Consider the following 23,744-nt stretch of genomic DNA (forward strand, 5'->3'; position numbering starts at 1 on the left):
TCACTGCCCATATCAAGTTTTTAAGACCCCTGTTTTTAAGTTATCAAACCTTTCTACGGTTGCAGGCGTCGAAGCTGGTGTTTGGTATGCGCTAGCTTGATGTGGCAGTAGGAATCGCACAGTTTATACTCGCTGTCAAGCAGAATTTAAAGGCTGGATTTGTATAGGGTGTGCTGCTTTGGGGGGCTAGTGGGTTTTAAGTTGATATTACAGTGTACGGGTGTTTTATTGTTTTAGAATGTTTTGAGGACGTCTGTACTAATAAACTTTGTTTTCCTGCTAAAAAAAATATATATATATGATTGTAGAACGAAAAGAATTTTCAACCTTAGGAAGTACACCCCTAATGAGAGTGTGAACTTTGTGGGCTTCACTAAAAACAAAGGAGAGCCATCACGTTCAAAGTTAAGTTTGAGCCACGTTGAAGTCTTTCAGGGATAGGCACAGAATTGTTATAAGGACTCAGAAGAAGTGTTTTTCAACCCTTGAGATTCTGAGTGTTGAACAGGTGAGTTCCTCAGGCTCCTTAGCTCCTGCTGTCAGACTAGTGTCAGACTAGGGAACCAAAACCAGCCCTGGAGAAAAAATGTTCTAATTAGCCTCACTTTGAACCGTGCAAGCTTGTGTTGTGAGTGAGACTGATGCTCTCTGGTGGGTTTGGGAAGGATGCTCCAGTCAAAGAACTTTTTCGATAAAATTGGTATACCCAGTGTGTAAGAAAGTGCATCATTATTTAGGGTGAGCAGTCGCCAACTTCAAGGAATAATCACACTAGCTTGTCAGGGTGAATCCCAAAAGTCACTAAATCAACCTGATTTCAAAACGCCCAAAAAATAAAACTTGCACTTCAATTTAGGAAAAACAGAAAACTGTAATCATAAAATGACAAAAATCTAATAATGGGAACAGTAGACTGAAATTGTAAAGATTTTAATCAAAAATAACCCCAAAAAGCACTAAGAGCAAATAATAATCTATGGTTGTGGTAGACTTCGACCTAGGCGCACTTTGAGGCTGACTGCGATGGATGCTGATGTCGGATACAATAAACGGGGCAGCTTGGTTAAAGATTTTACCTTTGGACTAGTCTGCAAAATGGAGGAAAAAGTCTTCCAGCGGGGCAATGCAGCAGGCTGTATTCAGCAAAGTTAATGTGAAGTCGGATCGCTGTCGGGCAAGGTCCCCCTGAAGCTGTTGCTTTATGCTGGAAAAGCTCTGTGAAGGGGAAATTTGAATGTCCTGCCCGCCAAGGTCCAATGTTTGCCTGGATGCTTCTCACTATGTTTACTAGTCAAGATTTTCTCCTTGGGACTTAGTTTTTGAAAAGGAAGTCATTGTCTTTCAGCAGGGAAGCAGGGCAGCAGGTAGTATCCAATGAGGGTTCCACAAGGCTGGATACCTTCTTGCCAAGGGCCTGTTGAAAAGGATTTGCTGTTGAGAAACTCCAAACTGGACAAACCTGTTTCTTCAGCCAAAACTTTGTAGGGTATGTGCTTGTTTCTACAGCTCTTCATTTAAGGCTCCCAGACCTCAGGAGAAACTCTGGGGACTTTAGGGTTTGATCCAGCATAGGCATTAAGCATGGTCCAGTGTAGGTCTAGTTAATATTGGGCAGCTGGGAATACTTGAAAAGTGTTTTTTTTATAAAAACTTTTTTGGTTCTCTGTAGTCGCAAAGGAGGCCTGCTCACTGACCCAGTCCAGTCCTTCAGGGTTCTCTCAGTTTACAACAAGCAGGGTTCAGTCCTCTTCTGATCTTCCACATGTCCAGAAATGTTATGAGGATGGTTCCTACAGGTGCCATATTCATGGTTGGCAATAGCCAGGGGGTGGTGTTGACTCTTGGCTCTTCCCTAACCAGTGGCTATACGTTCCAAGGGGTAACTTTACCCATTTTTTTCAGCAGTTCCTGTTGCCCTACTGCAAACAATCCCCAGTGCACATTACTTCTATAATTCAAGCTGGGGGAACCTTTCCTCCTTTGTGTAGAGAACTTGTGCCTACCCAGATGAGTGGATAGGGAAAAAGCAGTCCCCTTCCATGTCCACTCCAAATTAGTTTTATGGGAAGTACACTTCCTTCTGGGTTTGGATCCAGTCTGGCTAGTGAGGGCCTGGGAAACAAATGTTTACCTTCCCCCATGTCCCACTTTACCTCTACCAGTGGAAGGGAGGGCCTGACCATGGCACTTTACAAGACTGTACACGTTAATTAAGTTCCCGAGCCCACCCCAACTGTCATTCCTGCAAGAGGAAGAAACATCCTCCCTCTCCCCCCCCCCATACCCAGGCTATCGTCTCTACAGGGATATCTGTTTTAACAATTTATTTACAAGGAGACAGTAGTAGGCCAGCTGCCCCACACTAATGCAAATTAGCCTGACTGTATCTGAGGCAGAAAAAGTCTACCTTTCTAAAAGTTAATTTTCCATACATTTAATAGACTTTGGATGACTAGTCTTGCTGTTTTCTGTCAAATGTTCCGGATTAATGTGTATAAACGGTATTTTTACAATTCTCTGATTCAACTATAGCCCTGTCCGTGAAAATAGCTTTCGGAGACAAGCCACTGGAGAAACATGGGAACTTTAATTTTGTAAATGTTCCACTTTAAATATCAGGCACTTAAAAGCAGAGTTTCCTGTCTGTCCGAAATGGTCATTCCGACAGGTTTGACAGCAGGTTTTAAGGCTGCTGCAGACGGGCTACACATGGTAGACCTAAAGCCATATTTTATCAGCCCAGTCAATGGATGGCACAATAGGTGCTGAAGTCCACATGTGGTGACATTTTTACAAAATGTACGATGGAACTGTAGACTACTTCCTGTATACATTGTTAGTGTCTTACAGCAGAAGCCATAGGATGGACATCGCCACTATCAGATATGATAATAAGATATTTGGAGTCTATAAGTGTGATAATGATCACCTTTTTTGAGTTTTGGGGAATATCATGCAAATGTGGGTGCTTACTGCATCACAATCCACATTTTCTGGTAAATGCTGGGCACAAATGTAACGCATGATGCAAACTTCATCACGCCTGGTAACTACTGGGTGTGCTAAACTTTGCCCCACTTATAATTGCCATATCTGCACAAACACAAGTTTGTGTAGCGATCTCAATAAAAGTAGCAACTTATAATAAGACCCTAAGACTCCAACAAGCAGTTTTAATAGTGCTAGTGGCCCTATGAATGGTATTATGCCACAGATAATTTCTCTTCTCCTTCATTAAGGGCTCTCGCCTCCGGGTTCGTACCCATAATTTGACTCGCTGCCATATATCTAACAACTGTGTCTACAATACTATAACAGAAACTGACATGCTTCCTGACTACTTCCTTAATTAAACCTACTTAAGTAAGTTGAAGTTTTGCTAATCAATAACTAGATGGACCAAAGTACATTTTGACAGTAGAAGTATGTAAAATGATCGTCCAGACACAAACTCCCATTTTAAACACAGGGACATAAAAATAATGTTATTTTAAGTGGTGTATTATTTTTCAAGTAAAAAAGTAACTTTGCAGTACATTTATCCAGCTGTTTACATCATTGCTAATTTAAAAATGGGACAGTTATTGGACTATGGGTGTCAGGTGATATCAGTTGGGAGCCTTAAAGAGGCTACTTATCACTCAAACACAGACCTGCCAAACTCATGCTTAGGGTTGCCACTTTTCCCTGAGACAAATACGAGCCATGTTGTTCAGGCTTACCATCCTGCATAGGCCCGGACACAATTCTTTAATAGAACATTATACAAAATTGTCCTTATTCATTTTTAACATGGCCTTTCTGTCTTTATTTTAATTATTAGTCAGGGGTCGTTAAAGCAGCTGCAGTACACATTTTAAAAAGTTCTCGTAATACATTTAATGTTTAAAGTATGTGCTGATAGGGGGAATTTTACCGGCTTTAGGTGCTTTTCCTAATTTTTGTACTGGCCAGAACATTAAAATGACGGTATAAAACAAGCCAGGTGGCAAGCCTAGTAACACTATGCCACAACATGTTACACAATAATAGCTTCATTTACACTGTGAACCGGTGAGGAGCCAATGTCACTCAGTAGAACACAAGTTGAACAGGAAAGCCACGACCAAAGTTACTTTCAAGTCAATGACTGGAGGATCTGCACAGCCAATGTCAATTAGGGGCTATTTAATCGCCCTACAATATTGGCAGCCGACAAAGAAGCTTTTGATTATGCTATTTTTTTTATTTTTTGGGGGAGAGAGCGGTACAAGTGCCGTACAGTTAGAGTTCAACACAAAGCCCTGCCCCCTCTAAGGCCATACCCCTCATCAGGTTTGGATTGGGATTAGAAATGGGTCCGGGCACACAAAAAAAAAAAGTCCCACATTTGCATATTGCCTTTCTGCAAAACACTGCTTCTACGAACTTTTATATACACCTGAAAACAAGTGAGGCCACTTCTGCTCAGGCCCCCTGCCCCCGCTCAGCAGGCACACATTAATTGGCCGGCTCAGCGAGAGAAAGGGAGTGACACCTCTGTTCGTTGATAAAAGGGAAGTAATGGGCGCCCATATGACTCCAGAAAGGCCACTCAGGGCCCCACTGGGCCGCTGGCGACATCGAAACACACCAGACACAGCCCAAATCGCCCTCCCCCAGGCTGCCAAAAATGCAGCCCACAGCTGGAACTTCGATACCGGCCCCTCGGCCATTGCCAGAGTGCCCGCCTTACCAATCCAACCCTGCCTCTCATCACATGGTGAAATGATTTTAAAAGTTGGCAGGTCTGCAAAAGTAGAATTTAATAATACATACTAAGCAGGCATGTAACGGAAAGGTTCATATGACAGTTTGCTATTGCAACATTATTAAACCATATCGATGACTTAAAAATGGTCATGGCTGTTTCGGTCTAGGTTGGGTGGGTCCTTTTTTTTGGTTTCAAGCCTTTTGAAGACGTTTCTCTTGTCAGTCGTTCCTGGTACCGTTTTTCAAAGTAAGCCAGGTCTGCCTCCTCGGTGCAGTGGTTACGCCTGAGACTGGTTGAGAAGTACTATTAGAGTCATCTGCTAGCCGTGGACCATGTGCTTTTACAACTGGGTGGTCCGATCTACTTCCTGAAGATTCCAAGTAGGCAAGAGCCTCGGCCCCTTTTTCGCTCTTATGCAATCAGGCCTCCCATTGCAGCATACGGGACATCTTCCCCCACTGGCTTCCCTAGTGCCAGCCGCTCCTCTTTAGTTTCCACTACAGTCTTGCGCAAATAGACTGGTTTGTCACAACCGCAAGTGAAGAAACTATGAAAACCTGGGCACCTGGTACATTTCTTGCACCGGTGGCCATTTGCTTCGCTGTGATCATTGGCGAAGTGTTTGCACTTGCAACGTATGGGGGAGGTACCATTTAGAGGCACATACAGGTACCCTCTGCACTGGCAATGCCCCGCTCTGCACGGTAAACAAATGGGTCGCTATATTGGCAGCTCTTCAAAGTCCGTCTTGTGCTGCTTGTATCTGTGGGTACAAAAGCACGGGGTTTCTGGGCCCACCAGCTTACAGTCCATGCCAGTGGGCGACCTCCAGCTCACATACCGCCTGTTCCGCAGCCTGATGGGGATCACTCTCTTCTTGTACTCCTCGTACTCCTGTGGTGTGAAAGGTTTGCCTTGTTCGTCGTTGCCTACAATTCTCCGGTACTCCTCATATTCCTGCGCCGCCTTAGACTCAGCTACTAACTGAACCTCTGCACTAGACCGGGACCGGGCGCTTTGGATGATCAGTTCGGCCTCCATGGCACCCCCCTGGTCTGTCTTGAGCCGCTTTGTTTTACAGACGCGGCGGCCCGCTCGTCAACGCTGCTCTTACTTCATATTTCTCATCGCGCAATGAACCACTCCACGCATCAGTTTTGCGTAAAAGGCCATTTATTAGGACAGGCATGACAGATTCAAAACATAACATTATCAACTTATCAAACTTTAACAATCCCCCCAACATTCTGCCTTTCAACCGTCATCCACTCACGTGCTCCACCATCCATTCCCAAATCACACCACAACCTCTTTGCATCCCATTCACTTCCCCTTTCCACTTCCCGACTCCTCGGTCATTTCTGTCCATCGCACTCCCGTCTACCACTCTCTCCCATCCTGCGCCTGTAACCCCCTCCCTGTAAGGGTGATTCTGCCCGTCATGGACTCCCCACCCCTCCCGGTTCCCGGAACGTCTCCTGCCTGCCATCCTGTCCTAAACTGGCACGTTGCCCAACACGGCAACCAGAACAACACCGCACCCAAAAAACCCTTATCCTTGTAGGGCGGGCGGGTGGCAAAACCTAACTTCTCCCTGAGGCACCGGGGACAGGAAAGGAAGTTGTTCGTTTCCTGTCCCCCCCTAAGTAGCCTCCTATCTAACCCCTCCCACCCCTGACCTAACCCCTTACCTCACTTCCGCCCGCCGTGTCCTCGCGCGAATACCCCGGGGGAAGACTAGTCTGTCGACCTGCATTCCCCCGGGGGCCGCATCGCGCAATGAACCACTCCACGCATCAGTTTTGCGTAAAAGGCCATTTATTAGGACAGGCATGACAGATTCAAAACATAACATTATCAACTTATCAAACTTTAACAATCCCCCCAACATTCTGCCTTTCAACCGTCATCCACTCACGTGCTCCACCATCCATTCCCAAATCACACCACAACCTCTTTGCATCCCATTCACTTCCCCTTTCCACTTCCCGACTCCTCGGTCATTTCTGTCCATCGCACTCCCGTCTACCACTCTCTCCCATCCTGCGCCTGTAACCCCCTCCCTGTAAGGGTGATTCTGCCCGTCATGGACTCCCCACCCCTCCCGGTTCCCGCCACCCAGGGAACCCCCGGAGGGCGGTTACCTGCCCCACCAAGCATGCACCTTTCGAACTCAGACTCTCCCACACCAGATTGACTCGTTCCACAGACAACTAATCAAGTCCCGCAGCTCCATAAGGTAGAATGCATTTCCCATGTGAGAAAGGTGCACGCCGTCGTCCCTGAAAAGAAGAGGTTGTTCCAGCTGGAGCCCGTCATGAGCCAGCACTTTAATCCCCCGATCTGCGCAAAAGAGTCTCATAGCCCTATTCAGTTTCCTGCGGGCCCTTTCCACAGCCGCAGGCTTAAGTGCACCCCTCCAAATCCTCCTTGGCACAAACGCAGTCCACACAATGCAGGCGCCAGCCAGATTGTTCTTCATTACCTCCAAGTCCCTCTGCATCAAGTACGTCAATGACACCCCCGATTGTCTCACCAAATCATTTTCCCCCAGGTGAATGATGATCAAATCCGGGCAGCCCAGCTGCGACACTTTCTTTGTCAGCCATGGCAACAGTTCACCCCATCTCATTCCGCTCTTACCCCACCAATGAACTTCATGATGGCTGCTCCTCAGGCCCAGGCTACGACCGTACACCTGCCTGGCAGCATACCTCGAAGCCCAATGCACAAACGAGTGTCCCACGATCCAAGTGACCGTCTTGGCCCCTGGCCCCCGAACGCAACCTACGAAGAAAAAGATATTAGTACCAAGGCAGACAAGAAACTACGCCAAGCAGCGTCGCCATCCAAGCGTTGCGCTCCCGCCCTCACTTGCGCACGTAGCGTTCGCAGCACCGTGACCTCCAGCGACCAATCCTCCTGATCTCCTCCCATGACCAACCCAAACCCGCCGCCGCAGTAGCCGCCCCAATTCGAAAGGAATGCGTGCCAAACCGAGCCGGGTCCCTACCCAGCCTCCGCAAAGCCATCCGCAGCACAGCCAACAACTGACTCGACGTCAAACGCTTCTGTGACACATGCACAAAGATCTCCCCCTCTGTCCGCTGCACTTTCTGCCGAAAACACAGCCATTCCCTCACCGGACACACACCTGCACACCCACTCACCGACAACCACACCCATTTACCCCGACCCAGCTGGTCAGTCTTGGACCGCCCCAACCAAATGCCCAGATGAAGCCCGTCTACCCGCACATCAGCAAACAGCCTACCCGGAGCCCCCCGCGCCCCCAGCAGCTCAGACACCCGAAATGCCCCAAAAAACATCCAGATCATGCATAGGCGAAAAAGCGCTACCTCCCCCCGTCATAGCAACAAAAAACCAATTCCTGCAAAATCAACTTCAACAGGTCAAACGTGACCGCCTCCCTGGGCAACTCCCCGCCCCCCAACTCAGCCCGCACCCGCCCCCAGCCCTTCAACATTCGGCTCAGCAAATCCGAACTAGCCGGATCAAAACCCAAGTACAACATGCAGTAAAACGACACACCCGCCAACTTGCCAGCAATCGTTGTCTGTGACAGTCCCTTATCCATGCAGTCCAGCACAAAGCGCACAACCCGCCTTTCGCACTCGTCTGCAAACCCAGCACCCCCGCTCCCAGACCCACAAACTTCCCAAACTCATTCCAAGCCAACCTGTACGCCCACCTGGTAGACTCCGCAAGCGACCGTTCCACCAAACCCACCACTCTCACTCCCCCCACGCCCAGATACCCTCCGGCACCTTGGTCTTGCAAGCCTCCGCTCCCGGCGCCAACTCTCTGAAGCGCAGCCACTGCGAACGAGATAACGCATCCGCAATTTCGTTACTCGCGCCAGGCACATGTTGCGCGCGAAACAGCACATTGTAACGCAGACATAGCAGCATGCAACTTCGCAGCAAGCGCAGCACCCTCAGATCTCTCGCTTTCTGATTGTTGACCAAGTCCACCACCGTCATATTGTCCACGTGAAACAACACAGACCTGTTCATGAATTCCGGGCCCCACACCAGCAACGCCACCAACAAGGGAAAGAACTCCAAGAAAGCAATGCTCCTACCCTGACGCAGCCAATGATCCGGCCACCTTTCTGCGCACCAGCGACCGTCCCAGAAAATTCCAAAACCAGCCGCCCCCGCTGCATCCGAGTAGAGCTGAACCTGCCACACCATCCTCTCACTCACAAAATCCAGCGACACGCCATTGAACTCCTCGAGAAAGACCAGCCACACCAGCGTGATCCTGACCCTGTGATGTGGGAGGGCCACGCCCGACATGGCCATGCCTCCCCGCCTACAGAAAGTCCTCCCCGCCCTCACCACCCTACAGGCAAAGTTCAACAAACCCAGCAAGCGCTGCACAGATCTCAAATCCAGCTTCTGCACCGCAATCGCACTCCTCAAAGCTTCCTGCATCTCAGCCACCTTCACCGCCGGCAAGCGCGCCCGCCAGGCCACCGAATCCAATTCAATTCCGAGGAACGTCAGACAACAACTGGGCCCCGCAGTCTTCTCCGGCGCCAAAGGCACCCCAAAATCCTCAGCCAACAACTGAAACTGCCGCAGAGCCTGACCACAGTCACCCGAACGTCCAGAACCCACAAACAGAAAATCATCAAGATAGTGGGACACCAGCCGGTGCCCACTGCGGTCCACAAAGGCCCACTGCAAAAAAGAGCTGAAAGTCTCGAAGAGCGCGCAGGAAATCGCACAGCCCATTGGCAGCACCATGTCCACAAAAATGGCCCCATCAAACTGCATACCCAGGAGAGAGAAGTCCGCCGGATGAATGGGAAGAAGCCGAAAGGCCGACTTGATGTCACACTTGGCCATCTCCGCCCCCCTCCCACACGACCGCACCAACCCAATGGCATCATCCACCGAAGCGTACAACACCCTCGAGTCCTCCTCAGCAATGAAATCATTCACCGACCCGCCTTCTGGCCAGGACAAATGATGGATCAACCGATACTCCCCCTGCTCCTTCTTGGGCACCACCCCCAACGGTGACACGATGAGATCCGCCAAGGGCCACTCCGAGAATGGACCCGCAATCCTGCCCTCCGACACCTCCTTCTCCAATTTACACGCCACTACCCCCGGCAGCTCTTTAGCAGACCGCAAGTTCTCAGCCCAACGCCTCTCCCTGGGCCCCTGATAGCCAATCCGAAATCCTTCCACAAATCCCCAGTACAATCGCAACGCTGCCTCCTTATCAGGGTACCGGGAGAGCCATGGACCCATGGCCTCCACCTTAACCGGAGTACGGGCCCTTCGGCCCAGGCTGCCCCCTACCCTTGGCAAATTTCCACTGTTCTGACGGCGAAGCCAGGGTGAGGCACTGCGTGACCGGGTGGCGTCCCCCACACTTAGAACACTCATGCTTGAATTTACAGGAAGGGCGGTTGCAGAAACCTCTGTTAAACCCCCAGCACGCACCTGAAGCGACCGGCTTGTATTGCTGACCCGCTGAACCGGACCACACGGGCTGGCCCCCCTGACCACTTGGGGTACCATGGCTACCCGCCCCAGATTGGGCGGGACGCTGCTGAAAAGACCGATACGTGACCGGAAGACCGCTGGCCGTATGAGTAGACGCCGCCGCCTGCGTCGAGGACATCCACTGGAGCCAAAGCTCCTGATCCACATCCCCCCACGGCTTATCCGGGTTAACATTGACCCGAGCCCTGAACTCCTTGTCATAGCTCAACCAAGCGAAGCCCCCAAAATGCATCTGTGCCTTCCGTATCCCGTCCATGTATTTAAACAAAGCGATAGCCCGATCCAGATGCTTTTCGCAATAGATACTCGCATAAATCAGAAAGGCAGAAGTCCAATTCTCCATAGTAACCGGCACCCTCGGCCGCCTAGTCAGCTCCCATTCCTCCTCCTTAGACCCCTCCTTCGCCTGAACCTCCCTGTGCAACAGCTTGAACACATCCACATACTCATGCCTCCAAATCCTCGCCCTCGTCGTCTCCGACAAATGAGACCCCAGGGGCACACCCAGCCCCATGTACGGCAACTTCTTCCTCAGTTTCTCCACCCCACTCACACCCTCCTCCTTCCCCTCCAGATCGTCCACCTTGTCCGTCTGCGCGCCGGCCGTCGCGACCTGCTTGCCCCCAACAGCCTTCGCCGGCTCCCCACCACCTTGGGCTCCAGCCCGCACAGACCCATCCCCCACCCCCACCGACCGGCAGGGCTTCTTCCTCCCCCCGCTCCCCTCATCCAGCCAGGCGTCCCACCAGGAGCCCTCACCTGATAACGTTGCAGGAGCCTCCCGCTCCTGTCGCCGTGCGTCCGCCGGCCTCGACATCCTGCTGTTGGCCCGACCGGCGCCATCTCGTGCCTCCTGAGAAGCACCAACCTTGGTAGCTGCCCCCTTAGCCCTGCACACGCGCCCAGGCTCACGCAACTCACCCTCTTCCAACTCATTCTCCTCATCCTCGTAATCCAACCATTCATCCTGGACATCCAGCGGTACCGCCTCAGTCACAACTCGTTTAGCACCCTTCCCTTTCACACCAGGCGTAAATTCACACTCCAACATGGTCGGTGCCCGCTCCCTCGGTGGAGGGCAGGCCGCCGCGGACCCCCCTGCATCTTCGTCCCGGCGTTTGGAGGCCGTTTTGCGCCCCGCAAGCCCACCCCGGCCTCTGCCAGCTGTCCCTGCTGGCTTGACCCCCCCCCCCCCCCCCGAGCCGTATGCGCTCGGGGAGGCCCCGGTGCCACCAGGTCTCTGATCCGTCAAGGCAGTCCCTGCAGTCTCCCCCCAGACCCACTGGCCGTGCGCCCCAGGGGCCCCCCTACAACGGCCGACGCCCTGCCACACCCTGATGCCTGGGCCCCATCGCCCACGGGCACCCCAACCATCTTCACCTCCCTGGCGGCACACAGGCGCTGCCACTCCCTCTCATACTCCTCAATGACCCGCCGCTGGTCCCTCGCCCTCTCCTCCTCGGTCATCCGGGCCCACCGGTCAAACATGGATGTCTGCCCCGGCCCCCCCCTTCCTCTCCCGGGCAAGGGTGCCACAGCACCACCCGCCCCGTGCCCCGCCCCACCCCGCTGCTGTACCTTGGCGGGGCCCTTGCCCTTGGAACCCTGGGACTTCCCCACCCCCTTCCGCCCCTTGGACAGGTCAACCGGCTGCTCAACATCCGAGAAACTGGCCTCCCCCCCAGACTCCTCACCCGACAGCAAGAGGGCAAATTCGCCCCCAGCCGCCACCTCCCACTCATCAGGGTCCTCCCCCCCACTGCCAGCACTGCTCCCCCCGTACCCCGCCGTCTGGCACATACTCCCAGACAGTCTGGCCTGGGACGCCTGTAGGACCTGCCCTTGCACATCCACCTCCAACTCGGGGCCCTCCGCCTCCCCACACCCCTCCTGGACCACTTCCCCTGTAGCCCCCGCCCCAGCCGGGAGAACCAAACTGCTCCCCCCCGCCTTTGGAGGCTCCTGAACCTTTCTGGCCTTCCCCTTCCTGGGCCCCCCATCCCTCGACCCAGCAGGCTCATCCTTACAGGCAGCCACCACAGCTGCCACCCCCGCCGACGCAGCCCTGGGCGGGCGGGTCATGCCCACCCAAGCCTGGTCCAGCACCCCTGGCTGGAGGAGATCTGCCCTCCCAGCCCTGCCAAGAACCAGTAAAGCAGCCCTAACTGCCTCAGCATCAGGGACAGCCATGGGGAAAAACCGGCCAAAAAACACCCTCCGCGAGAAGCGTGAGGATCGGTAACCCGCTCGAAACGTCCGCGAGATGCGCGACGTTTGGCACCCTCCGTGTGCCGCCCGGAGCACCCGCTCCGAAATGAATAAAATTAAACTAAATCACACTCCGCCTAAATGCGCCGTGAAAACTAGCCTACTCGTCGCCCTGGGACACCAAGGCAACGAACCCGACACGAAATCACTCGCCGCCTGACTAATTAACACTCCGCCTAGCAAAACCTAACTTCTCCCTGAGGCACCGGGGACAGGAAAGGAAGTTGTTCGTTTCCTGTCCCCCCCTAAGTAGCCTCCTATCTAACCTTTCCCACCCCTGACCTAACCCCTTACCTCACTTCCGCCCGCCGTGTCCTCGCGCGAATACCCCGGGGGAAGACTAGTCTGTCGACCTGCATTCCCCCGGGGGCCGCAGTGTCCTCCATGCCCCCTCGTCTCCTTTCCTTCCCCGCTCGGACTGGGCCTTCCCACCTCCCCCTTGCGGCCTCTCTCATCCATTAGAGAACTGGAGGAATGTCGGGTCCTCCTAAGTGCGGTGGGTGCTGAGGCTGTTGTCCTGGTAACGGAGAAGTAGGTAGCAGCGTTTCCAGCATGGCTTCTTCCGGTCGCACAAAGATGACGTCACAATTCACCTGTAAAATGCATCACGCGGCTCGTGTCCTGCTGTAGTGCGCGTAGAAGGCTTGAAAATACTTCTCAATCGATGGGCAGGAGTCTCAAATGTAACCAGTTTGGGAATACTCAGTCTTTGCAGGGGTTTCAAGCATGAGGATTTTGTTAGAAAAAAAAATCAGCATTCTGTGGACAAAAAGTTCTCAAATTGCACAACAGGGTATAAGGTCATATTTACGCCCAGACATAACAAAGGTTGTCACATCAAACATGCGATTTCTTGACAAAACATGGTCACGTATCAGTCAACCTGGTGACTCTCCAAAGAGAGAAATGTCCTAATGTTGAAAAAGGTGAGCTAAATCTGTGCACGTCGCGTCTCCTTAAAAGGGAAACCTTGTATGCTACTTATATTAATATCTTGTATTTAGTATTTGTTAAAAAGGGGGTTCTTATCAGTTCCCATGCCAAAATAATGTGTTAATTGCAGTTACCTAGCAGACAACAGGGTCATGATTTGAATGATGCAGCTGGTGCACCGGGGAACAACAGTTGTGAGAAATTCTTTAAACACAAAATATTGTTATATCTGACTATTAAACAGGCAGCCACAATTGCAGTTGCCTAACTTTTAAAAGGGACCTGATTTGGATGGTGCAGCATGCGCAGTGGCACCGGAGCCAAAAGCTCTATGGACCCCACTAAACCCAGATGATTGCTAAAAATTCAAACTAAACAGGCAGTCACAAGTGCAGTTACCGTGCAGACAACCAGGACATGATTTGAATGGTGCAGCAGGTGCAGTGGCACTGGGCCTAAAAGTTGTCAGGACTCGTCTAAACACCTAATATTCCTATCTTTTACTATTAGACAGGCAGTCACAATTGCAGTTACCGTGCAGTTGAAAGGTGCTTGATTTAAATGGTGCAGAAGGTGCTGTGGCACCGGGACCAACAGTTGTCATAACTCCACAAAACACCAAATATTGCTACATTTTACTACTATACAGCCAGTCACAAGTGCAGTTATCTTGCAAGCAACAGGGTCATTATTTGAATGGTGCAGCAGGTGTAGTGGTACCGGGCCCAAAGTTATGAGAACCCCTCTAAACACCTAATATTGCTATATGTTACAACTAAACAGGCAGTCACATGTGCAGTTATCTAGCAAGCGCTAGGGTCATGAGTTCAACAGTGCAGCCGGTGCAGTGGCACCAGGACCAAAAGCCCCAGGCACCCCACTAAACACAGATTATTGTTATATTTTATTACTAAACAGGCAACCACTTGTGCAGTTACCTTGCAGACAACAGGGTCATGATTTGAATGGTGCGGCAGGTGCAGTAGCACCAGGCCAAAAAGTTGTCAGAACACCTCTAATAATATATTATTGCTATATTTCACTACTGAACAGACATTCATAATTGCAGTTACCTTGTAGTTAAAAGGAACTTGATTTGAATGGTGCAGCAGGTGTAGTGGCACTGGGGCCAAATGCTCTAAGGACCCCGATAATCCCAGTTTATTGCTAAATTTTACTACTAAACAAGACAGTCCCAAGTACATTTATCTAGAAGGCAATAGGGTAATGATTTAAATGGTGCCGTAGGTGCAGTAGCACCTGGAAAAAAAGCTCTAGGCAGCCCACAAAACACCTAATATTGCTATATTTTACTACTAAACAGGCGGTCACAAGCGCAGTTACCTTGTAGATAACAGTGTCATGATTTGAAAAGTGCAGTGGGACCAGGCCCATAATTTGCTAACCTTCTCGAAACACCTAATGCTGCTATATTTTACTACTATACAGGCAAACACAATTGCAGTTATCTTGCAGTTAAAAGGGGCTTGATTTGAATGGTGCAGCAGGTGCTGTGGCACCGGGGCTAAAATCTCTAGGGACCCCACTAAACGCAGAATATTGCTAAACGTTATTACTAAACAGGCAGTCACAAGTGCAGTTATCTAGAAGGCATAAGCGCCATGATTTGAATGGTGCTGCAGGTGCAGTGGCACCAGGGCCAAAAGTTGTCAGAACTCCTCTAGACACCAAATATTTCTATATTTAACTACTAAATAAGCAGTCACAAGTGTAGTTACCTTGCAGGCACTAGGTTCATGATTTAAATGGTGCAGCAGGTGCAGTGACACCAGGGCCCAAAGCTCTAGGAACCTCTCTAAACACCAAATATAGCAATATTTTACTACCAAACAGGCAGTCACAAGTGCTGTTACCTTACAGACAATATGGTCACAATTTGAATGGTGCAGCAGGTGCAGTGGCACCAGGGTCAAACATTGTCATAACTCCTCTACACACCAAATATTGCTATATTTTACTTCTAAATAGGCAATCACAAATGCAGTTAGCTTGCAGGCATTAGGGGCATTGTTTGAATGGTGCAGCAGGTGCAGTAGCACTGGGCCTAAAAGTTGTCAGAACTCCTCTAAACAGATAATATTGCTACTACATCAAATAATTCTATTATTTCCTTCTTTCATTTTTCAAAATTGTAATATTACTTACCTGCACTATACCACTAGTAACAGCACAATATATTGCCTTTTTGTACAGAAACAAGTACTCGGCAAGCTACAACTTACAACAAAAAACAGCTTATTATTAATCACATAGGAGAAACCTGATGCATTGACCAATACGTGTACTGTTTGTAGAGATGGAAACATCAGCTGTTCACTATCAATACCCAACATGGAAACGTCAGAAGGTTAAAAGACTGATTAAACCCTATTTGGATTCCATCTAAAGACCTTTCAGGCTGCACGTATATCTAAGCAACAGATACCAAACTTACTGTGCTATCTTACCCTATTTTAGGCAAACTTTTTCTCAATTATTTTACAATGCCCCCTTATCCTCCCACTCACAACATATAAAACAAGAAAATTAAAATATCCCTTTCAGTTATTACCAACGTGGCAATCTGGGGGACCCTCCTTTCATTAAGTAAGTGAATAGTGGTGATTTATTTGGTGACATAAAGGGCTAAAAGAATAGTCAGCATAGTAAAAAAAAAAAGAACGACACACTGTATTGAGATCAATGATTAGGATAGCATACACCAGCAGCAGTTTTCCTGTTTGGACTCCAATCCCCCAAAGGGTAAAATGATGAGAAGCGACTTGAAAACCCCAAGATTCTCCTCTAACTAGACAACGCTTGAAGGCATGAGCTGCTTTCCAATCAATGTCCCTCTCTGCAGGACATACTTCTTACTATGACTGCAGAACACCTTTAGGCTTGTGATTTGTGTCTTGCTTTTGCAGAAGTATATTACCAAGCTTTTCTGCCTTCCCAATGCTTTGCTAAGTCAACGGGGCACTGTTTTTATAATTCTTTGTTGCTGAGTTGTTTCACCTATCAAGCTGGCATCGAATCAATGGAAACTTTAACGAGGGCTCCCCCCAAGGAAATATATTTTGCAATGCAGCTTGGAATTGTTTTCTTTGTTCAAAATAAAAAATGCTAATGCTGGGTTATAATTGTGGGTCAATATCAGACCCCATGCAATTCTTGTATGTTTGGGAAGAAGTCACCCTAATATTGACAGATTTTACCATGCACTTTGCATGCAGCAAAATATTGGCTTTCAGTGTCTAGAACAGTTAATTTTTTTCTCACTGCTGCTATTGGATATAGGCAGAGCATCCACCATTGCGTGGACCTAGAAAGGGAAAGTAAGTGAAAAAAACAATAGGGGGGTTGCAATATCTTGTATTAGATTAACCATAAAGAAGAACATATTCTAATTTAATGCCATTATGCTAAAAATAAGGTATCAACCATAACCCTAGGCCCCACTTTAAACCTTTCGCTTACCCTAACCCTTCGCCTAATTTGTATCTGCCTTTCAGTGACCCTAATATTAACCCCGACATAAACACTACTACAAATACTGGTCCATACCTTAGTCTCATCATTACCCTAATCTTGTATATAAAGTTTTTAAAAAACATTATTTTTTGATATTTTACAGTTCTATCCAAGTCACCTATGAATGTGCTTACCTTACAATACTCATATGAAATGATCACAGCGGAACGAGTATTACAAGCAACATATGTAGACATGATGCAAGGCTTACGATGCTCACTCCACGTTCTGATGCTACTTACCTTCACTTATCCACGATAGGCCAGTGTCACCCTGTAGTGCAATACCGTGGGAATATAAACAGATAGGCCTGCTGTGTTTTGCAGCGTGTTCCAGGTCAGCAATGTGTATTCCGTTTTTAGGTCTCGTTCGAGACCTATTGCTGTGGAGTCGGGCGTCAAGGGAGCTAGACTGGGGTACGAGCGCGGATTGCACTTCGTGAACGCGCATGCCCAGCCTCCCGGAGCCGTGCACATCTCCAGAAGCACATCTCCAGATTGCCAGGGTCAGCCATGCCTCTCCAGTCGCACGTGCGCACACACACACACACACTGCATACACACACGCTCACACACAGGTGCCAAGCCCCCCAAGCCCCACTTACCGCCTCAGTCGCCTCTCTTGACTTCTGCTGCCACCGCTCCTCTGGGCCATCCACTCTGTGGGCGCGGGCTTCTCGCAAAGACGGAAGTCCAGCCCCACGACTGCTGTGAGCGTGCACATCTCGAGACCGGAAGTTCGGGAGAGTGCACGCTCACGGCTTGTATTAAATATAGTATTAGGACTATTCCTCTATAACAGTGCCAGTAACAACGCTAACTTGTAGAAACGTAATTAGCTTATTTTTCTTATTCGTTTTGGTAATTTGAAATAAATATGACACGTAGAAATGTTACCGCAGCAAGTCGTTGAACCAGCGTTAAACTAATATGCAAGGAAGAGGACCTGCGTGCGGTACGAGCAGGGGAGAAATATTATCTGGCTGGAAATGTTTGTATGTTTCTGCAGCTCGGTATGAGTCATGGCACCACACCTTTTTTTGGTGCCTACGGACAAGACGCAATGTTTACAATGTTCTCGACGCAATGTTTACAATGTTCTCGACGCAATGTTTACAATGTTCTCTATGCAGGGCTTGCTGTCTGCACCGTTTTCAGCGTCGTGCTATGCTGTGGTGGGTTTTGTTTGCAAATTTGTATTATGGCGTGCTATGTTGGAATAAAGCGCTATGTCGTATGTTGTGTAATGGTTTGCTGCCCAATGTTATGCGGTTACGTTCTTCTACACAATACTAACCGCAGCTGTAAGAGGCTATCGTGTTAAATTGCCTTGCCCTATGTTATAAATTAGGCACAGCGGGGATGCAATGGCGCCATGATTTATAGCTCCTGTACTGGACCAGGTCCGAGAACAAAGTGTATAGCACTGTGCATGAATTACTCTTTAATAATGCTGTGCTGGACAGGCTGCCCTCTGGTGCGTGGGTATTGTCAGGGCGTGCTTTGGAACGTAACTGTTCTTGGCTGGGGCCTTTGTGCGCCATCGTAGATATCAATAGTTCACCAGATGGAGTGGCACCGGGTGCCCAGGGACGAGGGGCCCGGTGTGATCATGAAGAATTTCGGGGCCACGGGCAAACCCGGTTTGAGGGGCCCTGTTTGGGAAAAAATACAATTACCAATTTCCAATTAATGCAAGCACATTTTATGTAAAAGATACTAAATTATCTTAAAATGTGCACACAAAAAAAGAACCTCACGATGACACTGGGTAGGGCGAGAGACCTAGGCAGAAGTGAAGGCAGGCAGCTAGTGAGACCCAGATGCACATTGTACCACGGGAAATGTGTAGCTGTTTCTTACAGGCTTGCTGTGGTTTAGTTGGAGGCAATGACGCACCAGGTTCATTCAATTGGTAAACTAAGGAGTTTCCTGACATGCTTTGTCAGTATGTCGCGCGCCGTTTGTAAAAGACCAGACCTTTTTGTAGGACATGTTTTAGTGATCAGTCATTGTCGGAAATGCCTTAGTTTACACCCCGATTCAAACAGATTTATCGACTTGGCAGCTCTGCTTACACGGGGACAGATTTCTCTGCAGAACAATTACTGCATAACTTATGTTTCTGAAGAAAACTGTTGCTATGTGAGGGTTCTACCATCAAAGGTTTGGGGAGATCAATGAGTGTACCTTTGAAAGATTATAGGGTAGGTTCACAGCCAGCCACATGTCAGATTCTGCAAAGCGGTCGTGACTCTGTCCCAGCGATGCAGATACATTGTTGGCTAAACAGTGCATTCAACCCTAGTGTGTCTCAGTCGAAAAGGGTTGCCACATGTCCAGTATTTTTATGGCAGTGAAATCCAGTATTTTTCTCTCTTGAAAATAAACGTAAAACAGGAAATACATTAACAATTCACTTATAATTATTGGAGAGCTGTGCAAATTATTTCTAAGTGATTATTCAGGCAGAAACACCGAGGATAATGTGCTGCATGGCTAAATACTTTAAAGTTTCCTAAAGGCGAGACCGTTGCATTGTAAATGCTTGTTATATCTTAGTTAACCGACAAGGCCTACACCGACAAATGATTGTCTGAAGTGGAGCTGGATCTGCATTACTTTTTTGGCATGTAGAGTGGGGGTGAAACCAATAATGTGGAAAGTGAGCTTGCATGCATAAGTAATATAATTCCAGATTAGGTGCCGCAAAACCACCTTAATGATTAGGAAGTGATAGTACATGCCACTTAAGCATGGTTGCTTGCCCGCCCATGCCAATCTAACTATTAAGGATCACTTGGTGTGAAAGAATGAGATGGTATGTGGGATAGGGATCTAAACAAATTAATATAGCAATTTTGATAACACAACCATCTTCATTAGCACAATGCATCCTGTCATTGATAATGGGAGGGAAACAGTCGGAACACCGCGGCCTCAGCCACGCGTGTTCCGACATCGCAAGAGTTACCACGCTTGCTGTAACCAGGCATATGCCTTAACCAGGCATATGCGTGGTTAATGCATATGCGCGGTCTAGTTGCTGGCCACAGCTCGGCGGAAGAGCAGGAAGAAGAAAGATCAGGATGAGGAGGTGAGGTAAGTGGGGTGTTGGGGGGTGGGGTAGTTTGTAGGGGTTTGGGTAGTTTTCAGGGCTTGGAGGGGTCTGGAGTTTTAGGGCTCAGGCAGGGGAAGGGGTGGGGATAGTTTTGGGGGCTGGAAAGGTCAGGTTAGTTTTCAAGGCTGGGGGTCGGGAGTTTAGGGCTAAGGGCAGGGGATGGGGTAGTTTGTTTAGGTTGGGGTAGTTTTGGGGGCTCGGGGATCAGGGTAGTTTTCAAGACTGGGGTGGGAGTTCTTTCGGGCTTAGGACAGGGGACGGGTAAGGGGCAGTTTACAGGTTAAGGGAGCAGTTGGGCTGGGAAAAGGGATAGGTGGGGGTAGATTTTAAGGGGTGGGGGCTGGTAGTTTTAGTTTTCATGGAGGGCGCTGTGGGCAAAGTCGTTTTTAGGGGCTGGGGGGTCGAGTATTAAGGTTCAGGATAGGGGGCCGGGGAAGTCTGTAGGGCTGGGGGGGGGAATAGACCACAGGATGACCGAATCCTAGGGCTCAGAGCAGAGGGGCAGGAGTGTGATCTTTATCACATGTCCCTTTACCAATCATGTTGTTACCATGAAATTGCGTGGTAAAGGCATGCGTAGTAAAGGCATGCATGGTAAAGATGCGGTTGTGGTTTAGACAGCGTGTTTCAGGCATGCGATGTTGAAGCATGCGTTGTTCCATCACACAACCATAATGGGAGCTTGACCCATTTGTCAACTTTGTCTTCAGGCTTGGATGATAATTAGAGATTTTAATGTAGGCAACCCATATTCATAAACATTTCACAGAGTTCTTGCACTGCAAAGGGGGAGATCTGGTGTGAACCCTTTTTTGGGACTTGGGGGTAAGGGGAAAATAACTCAGCTATTCCAATTAATTGTGATAATTAGCAACCCATCAAATGTAATTAGTTCCCAGAGGATAGTGAATAAATTATTGGTTGTCTGAATTAAAGCGCCATATTGCCTGCATATAGTGAAGTTAGGAGATTATGTGTCAAGTATTTTAGGATGAAGATTGAGTGGTATTGGGCCATCACTGTCAAATAAGAGGGGGACCAGGAGCTAGTTGATGACCCAGGGCCGTGCTCCAAATTAACCATGAAGTCAACAAAGTGGGGGCACTGCTCCAAGGGGGAAACAATCATCACAGCGCAACTTTTACAACGCACTACCATCACAGCGCAACTTTTACAACGCAGGATCCATTACAATGAATGCCATTACAATGCATGCTATTGCAATGCAGATGCTATTAAAATGCATGCCATTACAACGTAAGTATAGATAAGTATATCATTTTCTTAATATTAATTTAATTTTAATTTAATTACAATTTTTAAATTAATTTTCTTTAATTAATTATAATTTAATGTATTATAATACATTTGAATATTTAAATTTTAGTTTATTTAAATTAAATAATTAAAATTAAATGTATTTTAATTAAACTCCATGTTCACTATCCAACACTTATCCTACTATTACACCCCCCTGGAGTTAGAATAGTAATTTTTACCCCTACACTATCAAACACTTACCCTACTGTTACACCCCCCTGGAGTTAGAATAGTAATTTTTACCCCTACACTATCCAGCACTTACCCTACTATTACACCCCCCCTGGAGTTAGAATAGTAATTTTTACCCCTACACTATCCAACACTCACCCTATTATTACACCCCCCCTGGAGTTAGAATAGTAATTTTTACCCCTACACTATCCAGCACGTACCCTACTATTACACCCCCCTGGAGTTTGAATAGTAATTTTGACCCCTACATTATCCAACACTTACCCTACTATTACACCCCCCTGGAGTTGGAATAGTAATTTTTACCCTACACTATCCAACACTTATCCGACTATCACACCCCTCTGGAGTTAGAATGGTAATTTTTACCCCTACACTATTCAACACTTACCCTACTATTACACCCCCTGGATTTAGAATAGTGAATTAAATTTTATTAAATTAAAATTAAAATTAATTATTAATTATTTTTTTAAAATTAATATTAATACAATTATATACTTACCTATACTTACGTTGTAATGGCATGCGTTGTAATAGCATCTGCATTGTAATTGCATGCGTTGTAATGGCATGTGTTGTAATGGATCCTGCGTTGTAAAAGTTGCGTAGTGATGGTATGCGTTGTGAATGTATGCGTTGTAACGTCATACATCCCTCCAAGGTGAGTAGTGCAAACAGTCACTCGCTCACTGCAGGGAGAAAAAGGAAAACAGGAGGGAAGGGAAGAGTTCTAGGTCTAGGACTCAGTGGGGAAGAACAAGTCTTGTCTCATGTTGCCCTCACAAACCCCAAAGGATGCAATGCTTTATCATCGGGCAGTTGCTCCTCGTCGGGCCGGCGCTGCAATGTCCTACGGGTCCCTCGATGGGTAACTTTTGCAGAGATCTTTTGAGAACTGCCGTTTAGTGCATGTGGGTGTGTGCAGTGAGTCCTAAGTGGAGGGTGATATGGTGCGTGCAAAGCATTAAAACTGTATATGTGCTACTAAAAGAGAAGTTTTAAAAGAGCGGTACCCTTGGCAGAGTAAAAAACCTGTAGGTTGGGAGTTACCCCAGTAGGCGTAATGTGCTTAAGTAACTATGAGGTCGACATGCTTCACGCCTCTTTGGTCGTAGAGATCCCTGGCGTTTCATCAGGACCAGAAAAGAACTGTGAAGGTTGTGTGGTGCACAAATAAAATTATACTAATAGAGGGGTAGCATTAGCCCTCTGTAAGATCAGTGGGGGCTATAAACTAAGATTCCTTTAGTAAAGGCTTCGACTCAATAGTCGATTCCACTCCTGACCGTGACCTAGAAAGAGAGAGGGTAAAAACGAAAGAGAGACATACCTCGGGCAAGTAGGGGAGGCTCACAGGTATGCATGTCAGGGGCCCTTGATTTCTCTCAGGCACCCTTGCCAACACTGATACTTCCGGGAAGCCGGGCGGGGAGTCGCCCAGGCCACCGTTCACGCTGGGCGGGTTGCCTTCGGCCCTCAGTCTTCCGCACCTGGTTGTGTCATTACGCAGGGTGCCCAGAGTAGAAGGGATTATGTCTAACTGGTCTGTCTCTTTCTCTCGCTCTGTACTCACTTACGCAAGATGCATCTCCTGGACATACGTTCATGGAGGCATACCTGTGAGCCTTCCCAACTTACCCGAGGTATGTCTCTTTCTTGTTTTTACCCTCTCTCCTTCTACAAGTAAGGAAATACCCGAAAAGGTTGGTACGACGATCATTGAAAAGGGCATCGAATAACAACCGATAGGCCCTCCTGGATCCACCAACTCCAAAGCCTGCTATATCCAGAATAATGTTTGTAACTACATTTAACACTTTATCAAATAAGATACAGAAAAGTGCTTGGAAGAATTGCTGATTCTCAACATTGGTAATGAAAACATTCCATTACCCTTGTTCTCTTTCAAACAGAGTTCCAACCTGCGAGATAGCCTGGTACACACCCGACCTAGAGAGAAACCAGTTCGGACCCAAGAGACCCTCTGGAATCTACCAGCAGTGCAAGGACACTTTCCTTGTGGGTCATGTGCCGTCTGGCCACAAACTGAGCATACAAGCACCATAGATATCGGCACCACTAGACCATGGGTG

The 23,744-nt window shown here is 48.3% G+C and overlaps 1 protein-coding gene and 1 pseudogene across 1 annotated transcript in view; both read right to left on the reverse strand.

Moving 5' to 3' along the window:
* LOC147683962 (guanine nucleotide exchange factor DBS-like) overlaps positions 1 to 23,744 on the reverse strand; it is a 1,615,891-nt gene that overhangs the window by 1,384,260 nt on the left and 207,887 nt on the right. The window lies entirely within an intron of this gene.
* Positions 4,879 to 5,773, reverse strand: LOC147683964 (protein FAM221A pseudogene; annotated as a pseudogene).

Source organism: Lissotriton vulgaris, chromosome 11, assembly GCF_964263255.1.
Source record: "Lissotriton vulgaris chromosome 11, aLisVul1.2, whole genome shotgun sequence".
In the NCBI taxonomy this organism is placed as follows: domain Eukaryota; kingdom Metazoa; phylum Chordata; class Amphibia; order Caudata; family Salamandridae; genus Lissotriton; species Lissotriton vulgaris.